A 19,832-nucleotide genomic window follows, 5' to 3' on the forward strand; every position below is an offset into this window, starting at 1 on the left:
TAATGGTGTCAAGATGAACCATGCCCTTTGGTTGCTTTTTTAAAATTCATCAATGAAAGAAATCAAGGCTTTTCCTTATATGTATGCAATGAAGAAGTTGTGATGGTGATGTAAAGAGAATACTCGTTTCAACAGTCCTTTCTGAAATTGGGAGAATGTTTTGACCAGAGATAATTAGTAGGCTTGTTTACCCTGCTGCTCTGCAGTGGTAAATTTAGACTGATATAAGTTAGAATGGTTGGCATTCATCCTCGAACTGCTCAGAAACAGACATCGAGTAAGTGGAATTAGCACTGAAGGAAACTGACAGAGAGAGAGGGACAAGGATGGTGAAGGTGGGTGTAAAATAACAATTATTTAGAAGCCTCAAAATCCTAGATGAATAATGAGGAATGTGGAGATATGAGGGAGATGGTCAGTGAGTAGCTGAGAGGCTCAATAGATTGGAAGTCCTTGTAGAAGCAAATTGTTTCTAGAAATGTGCCCCTTGGATGAATTTTAGCATTCCATTTTAATTACCTATTGACATTTTAGCTATAGCTATTTGCATTTTTTCAATATTGCTCTAGAGATTACATTGTGCATTGTTAACACATCACAGTCTACTTAGTTACTATTATACTACTTCATGTAAAAGAAAAGTTGAAACAGAATGGTTGCTGCTTTCCCACCACCATTCGTGGTGTGTGTGTGTGTGTGTGTGTGTGTGTGTGTGTGTGATCATTGCAATATAGAGTTATAATAATTTTCAATAATTGTATATTATTTAAATAAATTAAGAGAGGAAAATGTATGTGTAATCACGTTTGCCATTTCTCCTGCTCCTTCTTCCCTACAAATCTGAGTGTCCATGTGGTGTCCGTTCTGTGTTGCTGAAGGACTTACTTTAGTATTTCTGGAAGTATAGGTATGTTGGTTAAAAAAGGTTTCTCAAATTTTATCTTAAAATAATATTTTGCCTTACCTTTTGAAAATTATTACCTATGGATTGAGAGAGTATTTGTTCTGTTTTCAGAGGTTTAAAGATACTGTTATATTGTCTTCTGGTCTCCTGTGATTCTGAAGGGACATTCTCTATATTTTTTTCTCTTGCTGATTTTAATACTTTTTCTTATTTTTGATCATTAGTAAATTGACTAATCTAAAAGCAGTTTTGTATTTATCTTGCTTGAAATTTGGTTAGAAAGTTTATGATTTCCACCAAATTTGAGATGTTTTCTATCATCAATCATTCAAATATTTTTGACACATTTTCTTTTTTCAGAAACTTCATTGATATTGTCTCAATATTCACTGAAGTTTATCTCATTTTTATCTTCAGTATTTTATTTTTATCTTTCCTTTACATCAAATCATGTTCATTGTTCTTCAAATTCACCAACTGTATTTTTACCCACTTTTCTTGTCTGATCTTAATGTTATTTAGGAAATTTTACATTTCAGACATTGCAAATTTCAGTTCTAGAATGGGTATTCTTTTGTTTCATCACTTTGTTGAGATGCCTCATCTGTTCCACAATCAGATACAAAGACTTTGCTCTAAGGTTTTGTATGTTAATTGCAAAAATCTGGATCTTCTTGTAGTTGGCTTCCATCAAAAGCCTTCTACCTTACTTCCAGACACTACAGTGTATGATATGTGCTAGAAATGCACAGCTGCCATCCTGAAATTCCTTCTGGAAAGCAATGTCCTAGGACATTTACTGACACATATCCTAACTCACCCAGTGTTGGAGAGTTGGTGAGTTAAAAGTTTGGGTAAATGGGTGAAGACTGGTATTCTTGTAGGTATGTAAGGAAAGATTTGATTTTTTCTCATGGTTTGAAAAGAGTTAGATAAGCAGGGCTCATTATAGATGTCTTCCTTTATCTATATTTTTATCCAATATTTATAATTTGGAAAATGTACTGGTATAATTTCTTAGTGACTAACTGACTCCATGACATGAGAATTATGATCACATTGACTAAGTAGCTAAAGCATTTGAATTCTTGAACAACAAAGACTTGCTTTGATCTAATCGCCTTTAGTAGGAGAGGAGGAAGGACTTTGTTGGAGAAACATTGTTTTCAAATAATCCCAAAGTAATTTTCTTTGAGAAAGTTATTTACTGATATATATATAATTTGAATGTCTTCAAAAGTACATTTAAGGGCACATTTTGATAATAATTAAGTAGATGAAGCATGTCATTAGTTTGGAGACTTTGGCTGTTGGCATTTTTCTTAGGAACTTTGCAAATCTATCTTTAAAATTATAAAAAAAGAGAAAGATTTCTATACTTTTTCTTTCAATCTTAAATACTATAAAAACTGTAGACACAAACACATACATGAACACACAGACACACACACATATATATACACAGAAAGAGATTTATTACACATTTGATTTCTTCTTATGAATAGTATTTCATTATCTTTCAAATACTAAATGTCAAATAACAGCCATAATTTCATAATTCATGTCAATTTTATTAAAATTTCTGTTTAAATTTGAATAATATAAATTTTGATAAATATATACCAAACTTTATATAACATATAAATAACGTATACAACTGTTGACTTTTAATGGGCTGTATATTTATTGACATAATATGTAAAAAAGTCTTTTATATAAATGTATGTAAAAGTAGGATGAGCCCCTTGTATTAAAAATAAATTAGAAAATTTGAATTAAATTTTAAGCCAAAATTGTTTAATTGATGAAATAAAAATGTTCAAAGCCTTAAAATCATTTTAATTTTTTTCAATGTGGTTTGCATGTGTGTTTCTAATTAAAAATAGGTATGTCTACATATAGTATTATCAATTATATATTTTATTATAATAACTTAACATTTATGGCTTTATTTATAATCCAATAAATTTTGCTTCATCTGAAAAAATTTGGCCCTGTATTTCTCAATATATTTCTTGCAAATTAAGCTATTATGAAAAAATGTTAAATACTCAAGACATAAGAGAAAAATGCAGCTTTTCTTTAGAAAGGAAGACAAAAAGATCAGAGAACATATCCTAGAAAATAATTCTCTTTGAGCACAGTTTTAAAATTTTTTTTCTGATCAACTGGAGTGTATGCAACTAAATGTTAGGCAATTTTTGTTCTCCTTGACCATTTTATAGCTTTAGTATCTAACATAATTGTTAGTATGTGGTAGATGCCATATAAAAAAATACATGCTTAATGAAAGAACAAATTTAATTAACTGTTGGTAATGAAATTAGGCTAGGAATGGTTATAAAGAGTTGGTTTGTCTAGGCCCTGTCAGGAGTGGTTACAGATCTGGATGGATACAGATTTATTTTTTATTTTGACCATCAACATCATTACCTTTATTAATATCACCACCACTAACATATCACCATTGTGACTGTCAGTGTTCTCACCACCACTATTTTATTAGTATTATTATACTTTAAGTTCTAGGATACATGTGCAGAATATGCAGGTTTGTTACATAGGTATACACATTCCATGGTGGTTTGCTGCACCCCATCAACCCATCATCTACATTAGATATTTCTCCTAATGTGATCCCTCCCTAGGCCTCCACCTCCCAATAGGCCCCAGTGTGTGATGTTGCCCTCCCTGTGTCCATGTGTGCTATTGTCAGCTCCCACTTACAAGTGAGAACATGTAGTGTTTGGTTTTCTGTTCCTGTGTTAGTTTGCTGAGAATGATAGTTTCTAGCTTTATCCATGTCCTTGCAAAGGACGTGAACTCATCATTTTTTATGACTGCATAGTATTCCATGGTATATATGTGCCCTATTTTCTTTTTTGAGTCTGTCATAGAAAAAAAGAAAATATTTCACAGGAATAATTATTCTATTTCATACTAAAAGTTTTGCTTATTGCATTCTCTTGGTCGTGAGTCCCATTAATTTTTATTTTCTGTATACAATGTAATGTTAACCTCTAAAATCCTATTCATCTAAGAATAACCTAAAAAGATCGTGACCCAAAGAGAACAAGGGTTTTCCTTAAATAACTATATTTAAAGGCTATGCCTTATCATTAATGACTAAGATAACAAAAGCTGTAATCTGCTATGTCACTTAGTGGCTGTTCTAGGATCTTCCATTTATACATGAGTCCTGACATCTCTTTTAAATTGTCTTCAATTCTCAACCTCCTCACCCCTGCTGTGAACCCCAACTTTATGCCTTCTCATATGCTATCATGTAGGTTGTACATGCCTCCTGAGTCTAGACATTGCCACTTTGCTGACTTGCTCTTGGTTGCTTTTTTGTATGTAATAACAGCACCAGAATACTCATCAGAATTCTTTATCCCTTTTAGCTCCTGATGCATATATGGAAAAGAAAGGTGTATAAGTTGACAATTTATTAATATGAAATACAGGAAAAATTTTGCCTTTTTCTCTGAGAAGTTATTTGTAGCAAATACATATTTCCTGTTTCCCATATGACTTTCACAGTAAAGTAAATTCCTTCTGCAGCAAAACGAACAATTTACAAACACTATTTCTGACATTCTGGTTTAGTGTGTTTCTTATAACACTGATTGGTTTTGTCTTTGATTGAGAGCATATATTTTGCAGTTATGTTTCATGGTGGCTACCCCAAACTACTCAAATGTAACTTCCAATCTGAAGCTGTAGCTGACCTTCAAAGTAATACTGAGGTGCCTTTCATTTTGTGTTTGAGTGATGCTCTGTGACTATCTCCTACTTCAATTATCCCATCATCATAAGTGTTTGTTGACATGTTTATTGCTTTCACTATACTGTGCTAACCTAGAGGGAAGATTACATTGCCTTTTATTCTTGTCTATCTGTGTCTCTTCCTATATGAATTCAGAAAATCAGGACCTTTATTCCTCTCCTGAAGTATCACATGAAAACACATTCTGTGAGGGAAAAAAAGTTATCTATATATTTGTGCAAGAAGTTTTTAGTAATACATGGAAACCTAAATTATATATCACATCAATGTATATAGTTGAAATATCATGCAAGTCTCTTATTTGCAAAATCTTATCAGTGTGAAAATTTACAAATGTATTTTTGAGTATTCAAAAACAAAAGGCTATGTGGTATTGGAAAAGACATTCTGGTTTTAAACAACAGCAACAACAAACAACTAGCGGAGAGTCCTGAAGAATGTAGGATTGCTTGTCAAAGTAGTTGTTAAGTAAAATTTACAGGAGGCTACTATTTTGAGCTGAGCTTCTACCCCAGGCCTCTACAGATCAAACCTAAATGCAGCCATTCGTGCTAAAGTGCCATGTACCTAACTGAAACTAAGTTGTTTATCTAACCTTCCAAGAAACAAGAATAAGAGATCATAACCATTATTTCCAAAAGGGCAGTTTTAACCTTCCTCCTAAGGAAATTCCCTCTGTTTTTACCACTGCCAAAGAAGCAAACTGAAGTAATCTAACTGAAATATAAAAACTGCTTTTTGCACTATGCTGTTTCTTCGTTTCCGCTAAGTCTATTCTATACAAAATCAACTGTTCTGCCATACCTAGTGGAGTACCTTTTCAAAAAGTTTAGATGAGACTCTGCCCAATTCGTGAATTGCTGATAGTAACCAATTTGCTTTTTAAAACTAACTTTTTTTGTAATTTTGCCTGACAGCTTTACACACATAAAAGTGACTACTCTTCATTATAATGATACATGAAACATCAAGATGCAGTAAAATAATCTTGTTGATATGGTTTGGTTACTTGAAATCATTTATTATTTGATCCTCAAGGCTGTCCTGTTTAGTTTAGTTGGGGGTTTGAAATTAATTACTCCTATTTAAAATTTAGCAGGTAAAGATAAAAAGCTGAGTGGGAATAAAAACATGTCCATCTAATATTAATGTATTTGGTAGTCATTATATAGGTCATGCTTGATTGGTAGCACTTTTAAACTTTATAATAAAAAGGATATTTTATAACATATAAGTGTTTGATAGCATTTGAGTATTTTCTGAATGTACTTTTGGAGAGAGGTAAGTAAATTAGACAAGTGGCAACATTAACTTATCTTTTTACCAAAATGCTTTGGCAAGATAAAGGTGACATTTAATACTAAAGGGTACATTATCAGAAAAATAGTAGATATAAAAGAAGAAAATGTAGAAGAAAAAATAGAATTTTCCTGTTGATCATTTCTTGAAATTGGATTAAGAAATAAGTTTTTATTTACAACACCAAGAGCACAAAAATCAAAGGAAGAAAAGATAAACTCAGTTACCTAAATATTAAAAACTTGTGTGCTGCCAAAAATACCATCAGGAAAGTACAAAGACAACACAGAGAATGAGAAAAAAATTGCAAATGATCTGTCTGACAAGTATCTAGTGTCTGCAAAATACAAACTTCTCATAGCCCAATAACAGCAAGACAAATAACCCATTTGAAAAATGATGAAGAATTTAAACAGATATTAATCCAAAGAAGGTAAACAAATGGTCAATATTCACATAAACAGATGCTCAATATTATTATTCATGAGTTTTACGGGAATCAAAAAAAAAAAAAAAAAAAAAAAAAAACGCTATGAAAGATGACTTCACACTTACCAGGATGATAAAATTTAAAAAACCAGCAATAACATCAGTAGCATGTGTTGGTGAGGCTGTGGAGAAGTTGGAATAGTCATACGTTACTGGAGGATATATAAAATCCTACAACTGTTCTCAAAAATAACTCATTGGTTTTAAAATGTTAAACATAGATTTACCACATGATACAGTAATTCCATTTTGAAATATATACCCAAGAGTAATGGTAATATTTGAGCATACAAAAACTTTTATATGAATGTTAATAGCATAATTTTTCATAATATCTAAAAAAGTGAGAGAACCCAAATCCCTATCAAGTGATGAATGAATACATAAAATGTGGTACATCTACACAATGAAATATTATTTAGGGAGGAAAACAGAATAAAGTATATGTTACAACACAGATAGATCTTGAAAATATTAAATGAAATAAACCCATAACAAAAGATCACATATTGCTTGATTCCATTTATATGTAATGCACCACATAAGCAAATCCATAAAGATAGTGAATGTTTAAGTGGTTGTCAAAGGCTGAAATGGGTGTGCAATTTCACATGGAATGAATGGTAATTGGTGTGTCATTTATTTTCGGTAAGGGAAACATGTTCTAAAATTAGATTGTGATGATGTTTACACAACTATGAAAATATGCTAAAAATGTGAGATTGGATAATTTGAATGGACAATTGTATGACATATGAGGTATACATCGAAAAAGCTGTTGAAAAATAAGTGAGATGTTAAGAAGCTGTGAAGAAACCCCAGCTGTCAGAAAAATACAAGATTGAAACTGAGCCTAGATAAACAAAGCTCTTCCAAAGTATTAATAATTTACATTAATGTTTCCAATGTTTCCTAAATGATCAGCACTGTTTTCCCTAAATTGTATATTAATTTTATTTTTCTGCAGTTAAATAAATATGATTTATTTTTAAGTAGTCATACACATTTACTAGGCAATAGCCAAAATTATGAACTCTATTAAAGTCTCCTTTCAACCTAATATAAGAAAAAGTAAATCTGAGAATGTTCTAAAAAAAACTCAACCACTTCACTGTTTTCACTTCTCTGTTTCAAAAACCAAATTGTGCTTGGTGGCAGGATAAGAGAGAGTCCAGCATTATTGCTGGCTCAGAGGGTTAAATACACAGCCCAACCACACATCTATCTTTGCCTACATTTTGTCAAAATATCCTCAAGTCTATGCTTAAAATAAACATTACTTTCTCAGGGAAGCCACCCATAATTCCCTAAAAGAAGGTAATTTCCTTAAATATGCCCTGGTACAATTTCTCTTCTTTGTAGAACTTTAACATATATACATACTTAGTTAAATTCAAACTAGTCACAAACAGTTTTCAATATTCATGTTTCCCAATATGGACTACAAGCCCTACAATGAACTGGCTGCATCACCAGCATGTTTATCAGTGTGTCATCAGCAACCAAGCATATAACCTGGAAATGAGGCAGAATTTTAGAAAAAGAGAAAAATGTATAAAAGTCATCTTGTTCTATACTGAGAAAAAAATATTCTCCTTTCACTAAAACCATTCCCAATGTGTTATTACCATGGTATCTCATATCATAAAAAGTTAGAATTAAAGTAAAATTTTCGATGTAAACGAAATTTTATCTCCTTAAAGCAGCTGACTAGTTTTTTTTTGTTTGTTGTTTCATAATATTTGTCCGCATACTTATCTTTATCTGGGAATACTCATTCGTAACAACTAAGCACATTTTAAGTTTCAGCAAAAGAAATTTCAGAGTATATTTCAAATATTTAGTGTAAACTCTTATAGCATTTTCAATTCAAAATGATTATGGAAACTGCATTTCCACCCTGCATCTTCACAACCCAGTGTTTCCTTGAATTTTACAGGTATCACAGCTTCTATAAATACGTTGACTATCTCAGTGAACACTGTGGGTTGATAATTTGCTGGGGTTTTTAAAAATTATATTTTATAATTAAACATGATTAAAAAAGAAAATATACAACAAAAGAAGAAAAAAATCACTATAGAAAAGCAAAAACAATATAAAGATCAGAAAATCAGCACACATAAACACAAAACAAATACTTGAATGTTAGAGACAGACAAGCAGTTCATGTTATTTATTGTTCATTTCTTGTGACTGTTTAAGAAAACTACGTCTAAACATACCATTTTGAGTTCTAAATTCTGTTGTAGGACTTTCTCCTTAGCTCAGCTAAAAGCTGGGTTCTTGTCAAACGACCATGAAAGATGAGGCTTGCAGACACGTTGGAAGGTGAGAAAGGCAGGGTTTACTGAGTGACAAGGAAATAAAAGGGAAAACAGGGACCCTCAGCAGAGCCAGAGTCTTGCTAGTAGGTTTCCCGCCTCACAGACTGGCCCAGGGTACCACCCCAGTGCGGGAGAGGCCAGGCCCCAACCCCTGCAAAAGACGCTAACGTCCATGGCTCCACCCCTTTCTCCCAGTGCACAGGCCAGCTGGAGTGTCTCTGGGGTCCCCTTTACATTTGGTTGTCTCACTTCTACACCTAATTTTTTTCCAATGGTTTCCACTGCCTCTCTGCTCCCACTGCAGACTCATCGCCAAACTCATACCAATCAGTTGTTAGGTGAACTTACTGCAGGGTGAATATACAATTGGTTACCAGGGTATTTGGGGGTATGAAAGTGACTCCTGTTAACAATATGTGGATATTCCTGCAGTAATAACGACAATCTCAAGCACATTCATCAGCCATGAATTCAAAAGCTATTTAATTATTGGATAACAATTATTAAATAACCTATTTGGATAATAATTATTAAATAACCTATTTAATTATTGGATAACAAGGTGATGGAAATGTTTACTCATGAAGATGTTTTGGGTGATGATAATCAAATATTTGTAAGTCCATTCTCCAGCAGGCTTTGATCCAGCTTATCCTCCTTCTTTCCAGCTAGAAGTAAATTATGAATCAAGTCAATACACATACATGCTAATAGAATAATATCAATCTTAGAGAAATATATACACACCCAATCATATAAAACACTAAAATAGCACTTGGTTATCTTTTTTTACCTAGAGTGGCATAGTGTATTAGATTCTATTAAATTTCTATGACATCATAGACCTTTATGTTTCCAAACTGGGGAAGGCACCAAAGTGTGTCTTAGCTTTAATTTCAGATAAGACTACCATCGTCTGCTAAATGCCAGTAATCTTTGAAATCTCTAGAAAAGGCTAGATGATCTTTCAAGACTACGTAGAAGAATAGTTTTCCTTTAAGAAGTCATTTTTCACAGCCCTGAATCTCCCAGGGAGATTATTATTTTTTTCTAACAACATTTAATGTACTTTAAAATTGGCTTTAACCGAGCTTTCTTTAGTTATACAAAATGAGGCACCATGAAGACAAAAGTGGACCATACATAGTCATATGTGGCTAGTATTGATTGTGAGCCATGGGGAAGATAAATACACCACACCTTTGCTTTTAACTGCATTCCAGAAGATCTAAAATGGGTTTTAGTTTCCAGTTATGTCATACCAAATATTTTTTAAACTTTTAAACTGAGCTACAGAGCTTACACCAAAAAACGAAACCAAAAATCTCCTTCAAAAAATGATAGGTACCTATTTTTAACTATTATTTATAACTAGGTTTACTTCCCTTCCTCCTTTTTTATGTTAGGTAGAACATCAATTAGGAAACTATTTTGTGCAAAATTATTGGCATTTGTAAAAAAAATAAACAAGTCTTTCCCATTTACTATGGCAATTAGCTGGAAATGGCAACCTTATTTTTAGACTTCATATAGCATAAACTTATCCCCTTATGTGATAAACTCACTTAAATATTCTAGTTCAGAAGGGAGTAGAGCTGTAAAATGAATGTGCATTGCTGAAATGAGTGACATATGACTGAATACAAATCTATGATTAATATATTCTTTTTTTTTGCATGCTTACCATCTGCTAGGTACATTTTTTAGGTACTGGCTATATACATCCACCATTGACATTGTATGTTATTTAGGGAAACAATAATCATGTATGAAAGCATATAGACACAAATATAGATATCAATAAATACATATAGATAAAAAGTTTAGACACACATGTAGAGGGAAATATAGATATAGACATTATATATATATGAATATGATGATGAATATAGATTGACACAAAATAGAGACATGATTATAGATAATGTTAGTAAAAAGAGGAAGAAATCAGTCTAAGAGCCTGGAGAAACATGGTGACTAGTCGACAATTTTTCCTTTTATAACTTGTTTTTCTTCAATTATAGAGTTAGGTGTTGCCAAGTTAAGTAAAATTTTAAACGTAATTTCTAAAAAATACTGTAAAATCTCAAATAAAATCTTACTTTTTGAAATATACATTCATTCTATTCTTTCAAAATATGCAAAAACATGTTTCCTGAAGCAATAGTGTCTATGTTAACTTTCAATTATTAGTGCTTTATCATATATTATGTTTTTTCAATATCTTATGCCTCTGCCTATGTCCAAATTATAAGAATTTTTTACCTTTAAGTTTCATATGTTTTTAATCCTATATCATACTTGACTTAGCACTGACCACAAGTTTTATACTCAAGAAATATCTGATGAATGTAATCAAAATGATTTTAATTAAATCTAAAAGTTTTATTACTTAACATGTTGGGGAACACAATTACAGTAAACTTGGAAAATGCCACATACAAAATTTATCAGTTACATAAAATACCCTTTTGTGGAAGTATTGAGGAGATTGTACATATAGAAATAATTTTAAGTCATCCCTTTAGATAAGCCTGGGTTTATTTCTGAAAATATGTGGACAGCTTAGGGTAATGAATGTCCTCCAGGCGTCCCCAAACTTTTTACATAGGGGGCCAGTTCACTGTCCCTCAGACCATTGGAGGGCCGCCACATACTGTGCTCCTCTCACTGACCACCAATGAAAGAGGTGCCCCTTCCTGAAGTGCGCCGGGGGGCCGGATACATGGCCTCAGTGGGGCCGCAGTTTGGGGACGCCTGTTAAGCCATCCTAAAACATAGGTGGGAAAGCTTGGCCTTTAATTGCCTGCTTGTTAATTGGGATCTCAGATACTTTCTTAAGCTTTATGCTCTGCAAACCAGAGAGGTAAAGACATGAGGAACCAAGAAATGTTAGTGACAATGATATCAATAAGGAAGAAAGCAACTGAGTCATATGTTAATATGTTTACTATGTGGGACTTAAAAAGTAGGGCATGGTTATTTAGCATTTATTCCTTCATAGGCTGACACTGGAAAAGTGAAATGTCCACAAATTAAAAATCTGCTTGTTACTGGACCAACAAGCATGAACAATATGTATTAAAAGCAGACAGAGATGAGGGATAAATCAGAGTTGGTAGAAATAAACATATATAGGCACAGATTTTTAATATGTTAGTTACCAAATATTTTAGAGATATTATTAATTTTGCTTAGTATTTTTATTCATTTGAGGACAGTAAATATAAATAGTAAAATAATTGAAAATTCATAATTTCAATTTTGCTTGCAAATTGTTTATAAAACATGTCTTGGTTCCATAATTTTTTTAAAGTCCTTAAATTTGTATTAATATTTAAGGAAAATATAGAGAGCTATGATAAGTACTTCTGGTTTTTCTTTTCAAAACCTGCCCTTGCTTTCACTAGACATAAATTTATACTTTAGTGTGGCTTTTATTTTGAGTACTATAACACTAATATTGATTCAACATCTTGCTCAAGAGGTTCAACTTTCATCCATAAGTGGAGGCAATGATAGAGCAAGTTACCCGGTAGTAATTTAAAAGTAGTGGATTTACAGAGTGGGGAAGAAAAGGACTACAGTTGGAAGATAATGGACTTGAGATAGCTGCAAATAACACAATTTGTCACCTTCATTTCTATTCTCAACTTACATTTTGTCTCTCAGATCTCTAAGACAAGTTTAGTGAGACATCCAAGAAGCAAAATCCTAATGAAATCGAAAGCAAGCAAGAAACAAAACAGACAAAAAGTACAAAAACATCCTGTTTGACATAATCATGAATTTGATCTAACCATCTTCATGGGAATAATTGGCTAATGGACTATAGCATTTTTGAAATATTACATGTGAACAATTATGTAACAGAATTACATAAACACAAATTATTGTAAAACAGAAGTACAAGTAGCATCAGTGCACCCTAATATCTGTCAGTGATCTGTATATTGCATTGTTTAAATTGTTTTCTAAATAGTATTTTTTTGTGAACATGAAAGAGATGGTAGATCTCCAGTAAGAGAAAATATCTCTATAATGTTAACAACAGCATTTTGAAATGATTGTGATGAAGGAAATATACATTTCACCAGTTTAAAATAAATTAATGCATATGTCAAGGATGTTTTCTTTGCATAGGACAGACTCTCATTTCAGAGTATAATCCATGACAAAAATACTGAATCGCAGCCATTATCATACGTATAATGAATACTTCAGAGAAATTATTTAAAGTAATTAGATATAGAGTAGCATAATTTCTAAGTAGTTATTTAAAACCAAACATAGTATGTCAAAGACAAATGATACTTTTCAAATCTCTTAGAAATGGCATTATTCTTCCCAACTTAAAATCTGTAAACTATGTAGTTTGAATAAAGCATAGTAGATAGTTTAAAAACTTGCTAATCCCATCAGATAACTTACCCTTTTAGCCTGAATCTCAAACTCCATGGTGTGTCTCTTTCAGCCTTTTCCCTTTATCATCTATTCACCAAGTCTGATATACAGGGCTTCTCAGTTCCATTAGTTCATGTATTTGTTTAATAAAAATTATGAGAAAACTCATTAGTAAGATCATGTCAGACTCAGAATATAATATAAAATAAGCTACCACCCTTGAGTTTAAGTTCCTGTGGTCTCATAAATACCTGAAAGAAAGTACATCAATGGTCTTAAATTACTAATTTTTGTTTCTTACTCTTATTACCATTGCTATTCTATTAGTTAAATACAAAGAAGCCTAGACCTTGCCTTGAAATTAGTGGGGCAGGAGTCATAAGGAGGATTGAAGAGAGTGGCAAAGTTTTGCACTGGTATTTAAAAGGTATGGGAGGGGGTGAAAAATTAAAAGGGATTATAGATTGATCCAATGTAGATTTAATTAGAAAGGACTTGAAAATCATTTCTTAATTCTATGCTTTGCATTTATTTGATTACCAGTGTGAAATTTGTAGGAAATCAATTAGCTCATTTGTGCTTGGTAAATGTGAAAATTATGTCAGAATAGCTAGGAAGCATATTGGGAAACCAATATGCCTCCTCAAACAGGATAAGTCAGCATAAGGGCAACAGAATTACTACATTCAACAAATTGCAGAACTTCCAGAAATTGCATAGGGAGCAGGGGCATTTTTTTTTTACTCTATTTTATGAAAAGTAATACCTGCATGGGAAATTCCTCTTCAAAATGATGCACCCATGACTTGTTGCTCTGATGTTTGCTGCCTTCAGCGTCTGCTTTTAATCACAGCCCCCATCTTCAAGCCTCTCTTCCATTAGCCTTGTCCCAGGGCTCTAAGAAAAGTCTTGCCTTATTGCCCACTTGATTGCTTTGTTTAGTTTTAATACCTGCTCTAGGACTCATCTTCATGGGGAAGTCCAACTCACTTCCCCATGTACCAATTATTTCCCTTGTTGTTGGCAGTGTTTTGGTTGAACATTTTCATAGATGTTTAGTGCTTCAAATTTTCCACTCAAAACTATTTTTCCTTAGGCTTTGGGGTCCCAAAAATAGCAGGTTATGTCTGAATTGCAAACAGTGGCTCAGTTGACGATTTGTGGCCATTTTGATCCACATTCAAATATGATTTGGGAGGTATCTGCAATTTGCAATTCCATAGACTGGAATTTATGAAAAAGGCCTTTGAGTATCACCACTCAGCAACAATATTTGGGATTTTGGACCAGAAATTTCAAAGCACAATAGTATGACACATGCTATTTTATACACAAATATTGGACTAATATTGGGCATTAATTAAAACTGCTCCTATGACTGAAAGATATAAAATAGTCTAGAAACCTAACATACCTAATGACTTGGGTACTCTTAGAGAAGCACTCACTGAGGAAGGTGTTGCCCAACAGAGCTCCACAATAAAATAGAAATGGTTTATACAGGATATGCTGTGGGAGGAATGCACTGTGGCTCTCATTGTGTACATGAGCAGGGAACTGACATTGGAATCATTTGCGGAGCTACAAGATCCTATTGGTGCTGAGCAGGTGATCTCCAACATGGGGGCTTAGCTTAGGGAGGTGCTTGGCTTCACTCGGTAAATAATTCAAGACCGAGCCAATGGTGGAAGAAAGTATATCTTTATTGAGGTGGCAGTGTTACAGTTCTGTGAATGCTCCTGCAGAGCAGGGCTACTCCACAAGCAGTGTGCTGAGAGTAGCACCTGAGATGCAGTTCTGCAGTCACATTTACACCCACTTTTAATTACATGCAAATTAAGGGATGAGTTATTCAGAAATTTCCAGAAAAAGCATGGTAACTGCTAGGTCATTGCCATGGCAATGACAACTAACATGATACTGGAGGGCATGTCTAATGAAAAGGTACTTTCACTTTTTCCTTGTTTCAGTCAGTCTTCAATCTGGTCCAGAGTCAGTCTTGCCTCTTACCTCATTATTGCCACAGTGTTTTTCAGTCTCAGAGTTTCAGTCTATGAAGTTTTGTAATTATTTTTTAAGGTATTTATTTTACAGCAGAAATGTCAGAATATTTAGTGTGGGATTTTAAAATAAATACAGACTTGACATCATAATATATTGTTCTTCACTTTGTTGTACCTCAAAATATGCTTCCTCAAAAGACATTGTCTTTTATCATCTTCAAGTTAACTCTCAAATTCTGTCCTTTGTTATAACCCACAATAATATTTCTTTTTAGTTTATATGAAGATGTATTATATATATTTAGGAGGTACAACAATCAATAAGTTGAATGTCTTTCAGCAGATTTTCTAATGCTACTTGCAGCAAATGATAGCCAATTGCAAAATACTTTGTTCTATCTGCAAAACCCCGGTGGATTTCTTATACTTAATCCTCTTCCAATATTTCACACCTCTTCATCTATCAAATCAGCCAGTCGGTAAATTGTTCAAGATACAATTTCAGGACCTCAAATAAATGAGGAATTAAGCTATCTTATTAATCCATTTATTAAAAAAATATTTTCTGGGTTATATGTTGGAAAAACCAGGAGATTTAAATGTAAAAGAAAGAAAATATGTATTACTGACCATATTGACATGCGAATTGTTACAAACATAAGGTGAATTGCAGACATTAAAATCAATTTCAGCTGCTCAAGTAATCTAGTATTCTGTGAGACACCAGGGCTTATAAACAAGTCTTTTTTTCCCCCCTCAACTTAGTACATGCACACTGGCAATTAATATTTGCTATGATTCTTTACTTTAAACAAAATTTTATTTGCACAAAAATATTTGAAGAGCTTGACCAAGAGTTCACCTTTTTCTTTCATAGGCAATTTGAAAAAGTAAATAGAGGCTTTATTATAATTGATACAATTTTAATTAATTTAATTTTCTTACAAATCCAACTGCTTTGTTATATTTGATTAGAATTATAATGATCCCGCTCGAATTGTGGAAATGCTAAAAGAGTTAGATGCTAATGATTGTCCAATACATTCTACCAAACTGAAAAAAGAGAGATATTTAGGGGAGAAAACAATTATCCAAGGATTAGACAAACTCCTCTGGTTGAAGAAAAAGAAGAGTCATTCTTGTATATAATGACCATGAGACTTTCCAGAAATAAAAATAGGACTTAATGTATATAATTTCTAATCTGACAAAAATTTTCTAAAAATCAACTTTTTTTTTTTGAGGCAGAGTTTTACTCTTGTTCCCCAGGCTGGAGGGAAATGTTGCAATCTTAGCTCACTGCAACCTCTACCTCCTGGGTTCACACAATTCTGCCTCACCCTCCCACGTAGCTGGGATTACAAGCACCTGGCACCAAGCCCAGCTAATTTTTGCATTTTCTAAAAATCAATTATTTTTCCACTAAAAAAATACACAGTTTGTCTCCCCTCATTCTTAGGTTCACTTTCTGCAGCTTCCATTACCCATAGTCAACCTTGTTTTGAAAATATTAAATAAAAATTTCCAGAAATGAACAATCATAAGTTTCACCTGCAAGTTTCATGCTTTCAACTTGAAATCTTGCAATTCCACTCCAACCCACCCAGGAAGTGAATCAGCTCTTTTCCAGGATACCCACACTGTCTATGCTACTCACCCCTTGGTCACTTATTAGCAATTGGTTATCAGATCAATAAAACAGTATAGTATGCCCTTCATATCCAGAGGTCGTTGGTTCCAAGATCTGCTGTAGGTAACAAAATTTGAATACACTCAAGTCACTGGTGTAAACGAAATACTATTTGTACATAACCTATACACCCTCTCTTATGTATTTCAGTTCATCTCTAGTTTACTTATAATACCTTCCTGTTTCACTGCTTAAAAGTTCTAGTTCGTGCCGGGCGCGGTGGCTCAAGCCTGTAATCCCAGCACTTTGGGAGGCCGAGGCGGGTGGATCACGAGGTCGAGAGATCGAGACCATCATGGTCAACATGGTGAAACCCCGTCCCTACTAAAAATACAAAAAACTAGCTGGGCGTGGTGGCGCGTGCCTGTAATCCCAGCTGCTTAGGAGGCTGAGGCAGGAGAATTGCCTGAGCCCAGGAGGCGGAGGTTGCGGTGAGCCGAGATCGCGCCATTGCACTCCAGCCTGGGTAACAAGAGCAAAAAAACTCCATCTCAAAAAAAAAAAAAAAAGTTCTAGTTCGTGCCAGTAAACTGTTCAGCTAATGGTTACATATACTTTTATTCTTTCTTTTTTATATATTGCAATGCAGTAAAATATCATCTTTGTGGATTATGTTATATTGTGAGTCAAACTAACTTAAACTTTGTTTCTGGACTTCCTGCTTTTAAAACATACAGAAATACGTAACAGACATCGATTTGAAAATTTTTAAAAACACTGTGTTTTTGTCTTCCACATCTTTTTTTTTTCTGTTTAACTATTAACTAAATTACTCAATTTAATTTTTTAAACAAGAAATTTGGTTAAAAACAGAAAGAAATACTGAGTTAGACTCGAAATACCACACAATTCACTTATCTAAAGTGTGCAATGCAAACCTTTTTAGGAAATTCACAAGGGAGTGTAGACATCACCAACATTTAATTTTAGAACAATTTTGTTTTACAATAAGAAATGCTATTCCAAATGACAGTACACCCCACTCCTCTAGAAACTCAGGTTCAGTCTAGGAAACCACTAATCTCTGTAAGTCTGCCTATTTTAAGCATTTTACATAAATGGACCAGATAAGTCTTTTGTAACTTGCTTCTCTCACTTAGCATGTTTTGAAAATTTATTCATGTTGTATTTTATTCATCTTTATTGCTGAATAATATTCCATTATATGGGCATGCCACAATGTATTTATCTATTAATCACGTAATAGACATTTGGGTTGTTTCACAGTTTGGCTATTGTGAAATGTGCTGATATTATCATTCTTGAAACGGTTTTGTTGTGGACACGTATCCTCATTTCTCTTGAGTATACCTGGATGTACCATTACTGAATTTTATGAAAGCCCTATGTTTAACACTTTGAGAAAGTGATGAATTGGTTTCTTTTCTCCTTCCTTCCTTCCTTTCTTCTTTCCATTTCTCTTTCTTTCTCTTTTTCTTTATCTTTCTTTCTTTAGTCTTTCACTTTCTCTTTCCCTTTCTCCCTCCCTTTCTTTCCTGTTTCTTTCCCTCCCTCCCTCCCTTCCGTCCTTCCTTCCTCTTTCTTTTTTCCTCCTTTTTTTTTCTTCGAGATAGGGTCATGCTGTGTCACCAAGGCTGGACTACTGTGGTAAAAACACAACTCACTGCAGACCGGACCTCCTGGGCTAAAGCCACTCTCCTGCCTCAGCCTCCTGTGTAGCTGGGATTGTCACATCTGGCAAACATTTTAGATTATTTTGTAAAGGTGTTGTCCCACTTTATTTCCCAGTATTCTTTTTTGTTTGTTTGTTTTTTGGACATGTTTGTTATCTGTCACCCAGGCTGGAGTGCAGTGGTGTGATCTTGGCTGACTGCAACCTCCCATCCCAGGTTCAAGTGATTCTCATGCCTCAGTCTCCTGAGTAGTTGGGATTACAGGTGTGCACCACCACCCCCAGCTAATTTGCATATTTTTAGTAGAGACCAGGTTTTTTCTATGTTTCTCAGGGTGGTCTCCAACTCCGGAGCTCAGGCAGTCAGCCTGCCATGGCCTTCAAAGTGCTGGGATTACAGGCATGAGTTACTGCATTGGGCCTGTTGCCCAGTCTTGATGAAATATTTTCTAAAGCAGTCATACCACTTTAAATTTCTTGCCAGCACTTGGTTTTGCGTGTCTTTTAGATTACCAAAGCCACAGCGGGTGTGAAGTAGTTTTCCACTGTAGTTTCGATTTGCACCTCCTTAATAGCAATTAATATTGAGCATCCTTTAAAGTATTTGCCATCCATTTGCGAATCTTGTTTGAAGCAATGTCTATTTAAATTCTGTACCACTTTGAGCCCAGGTATTTGTTTTTATTATTGAGGTATCAGAGTTTTTATGTCATCAGGATATAAGTCCCTTTTCAGACGCATGACTTGCAAATATGTTCACCATTCTGTGGATTGTCTTTTCACTTTCTTGACAGTATCCTTTGAAACACAAACAGTTTACATTTTGATTCAGTCTAGTTAATCAATTTTTTCTTTTTTGTTTGTGCTTTTGTTGTCATAATTAAGAAACAGTTACTTAATTCCAAATTACACATATTTACTCTTGTGTTTTATCTGTAACCTTTATAGTTTTAGCTTGTATCCATTTTAAAGGAATTTTTGAATATGGCGTCAGGTGGGGGGTGCCATTTTATTCCTTTGAATGTGAATTTCCAATTGTCTCATCTCCTTTTGTCCAAAAGACCATTCTCCTAGTCGAACTATTTTGCAGACTAACCCCAAAGTATTTGCCATAAAGATAAGAGGTTATTTCTGAATTCTCAACTTCCTTCCTTCCTTCCTTCTTTCCTTCCTCCATCCTTCCCTCCTTCCTTCCTTCTTCCCTCCTTCTCTCCCTCCCTTCCCTCCCTCCCCAGTCCTCCCTCCCTCCCCCTTCTTCCCTCTCCCCTCCCCCTCCCCACCCCTCTCCTCCTT

The 19,832-nt window shown here is 33.9% G+C and overlaps 1 protein-coding gene across 1 annotated transcript in view; it reads left to right on the plus strand.

The window, feature by feature from the left end:
- Positions 1 to 252: 252 nt before the first annotated feature.
- Positions 253 to 19,832, plus strand: part of CDH19 (cadherin 19) — a 190,283-nt gene continuing 170,703 nt past the window's right edge. Inside the window, exon 1 of the mRNA XM_074383278.1 lies at positions 253 to 335. The gene's annotated coding sequence lies outside the window, so the exon portion shown is untranslated. The remainder of the gene's footprint in view (positions 336 to 19,832) is intronic.

This window comes from Saimiri boliviensis, chromosome 13 (genome assembly GCF_048565385.1).
Source record: "Saimiri boliviensis isolate mSaiBol1 chromosome 13, mSaiBol1.pri, whole genome shotgun sequence".
Lineage (NCBI taxonomy): Eukaryota > Metazoa > Chordata > Mammalia > Primates > Cebidae > Saimiri > Saimiri boliviensis.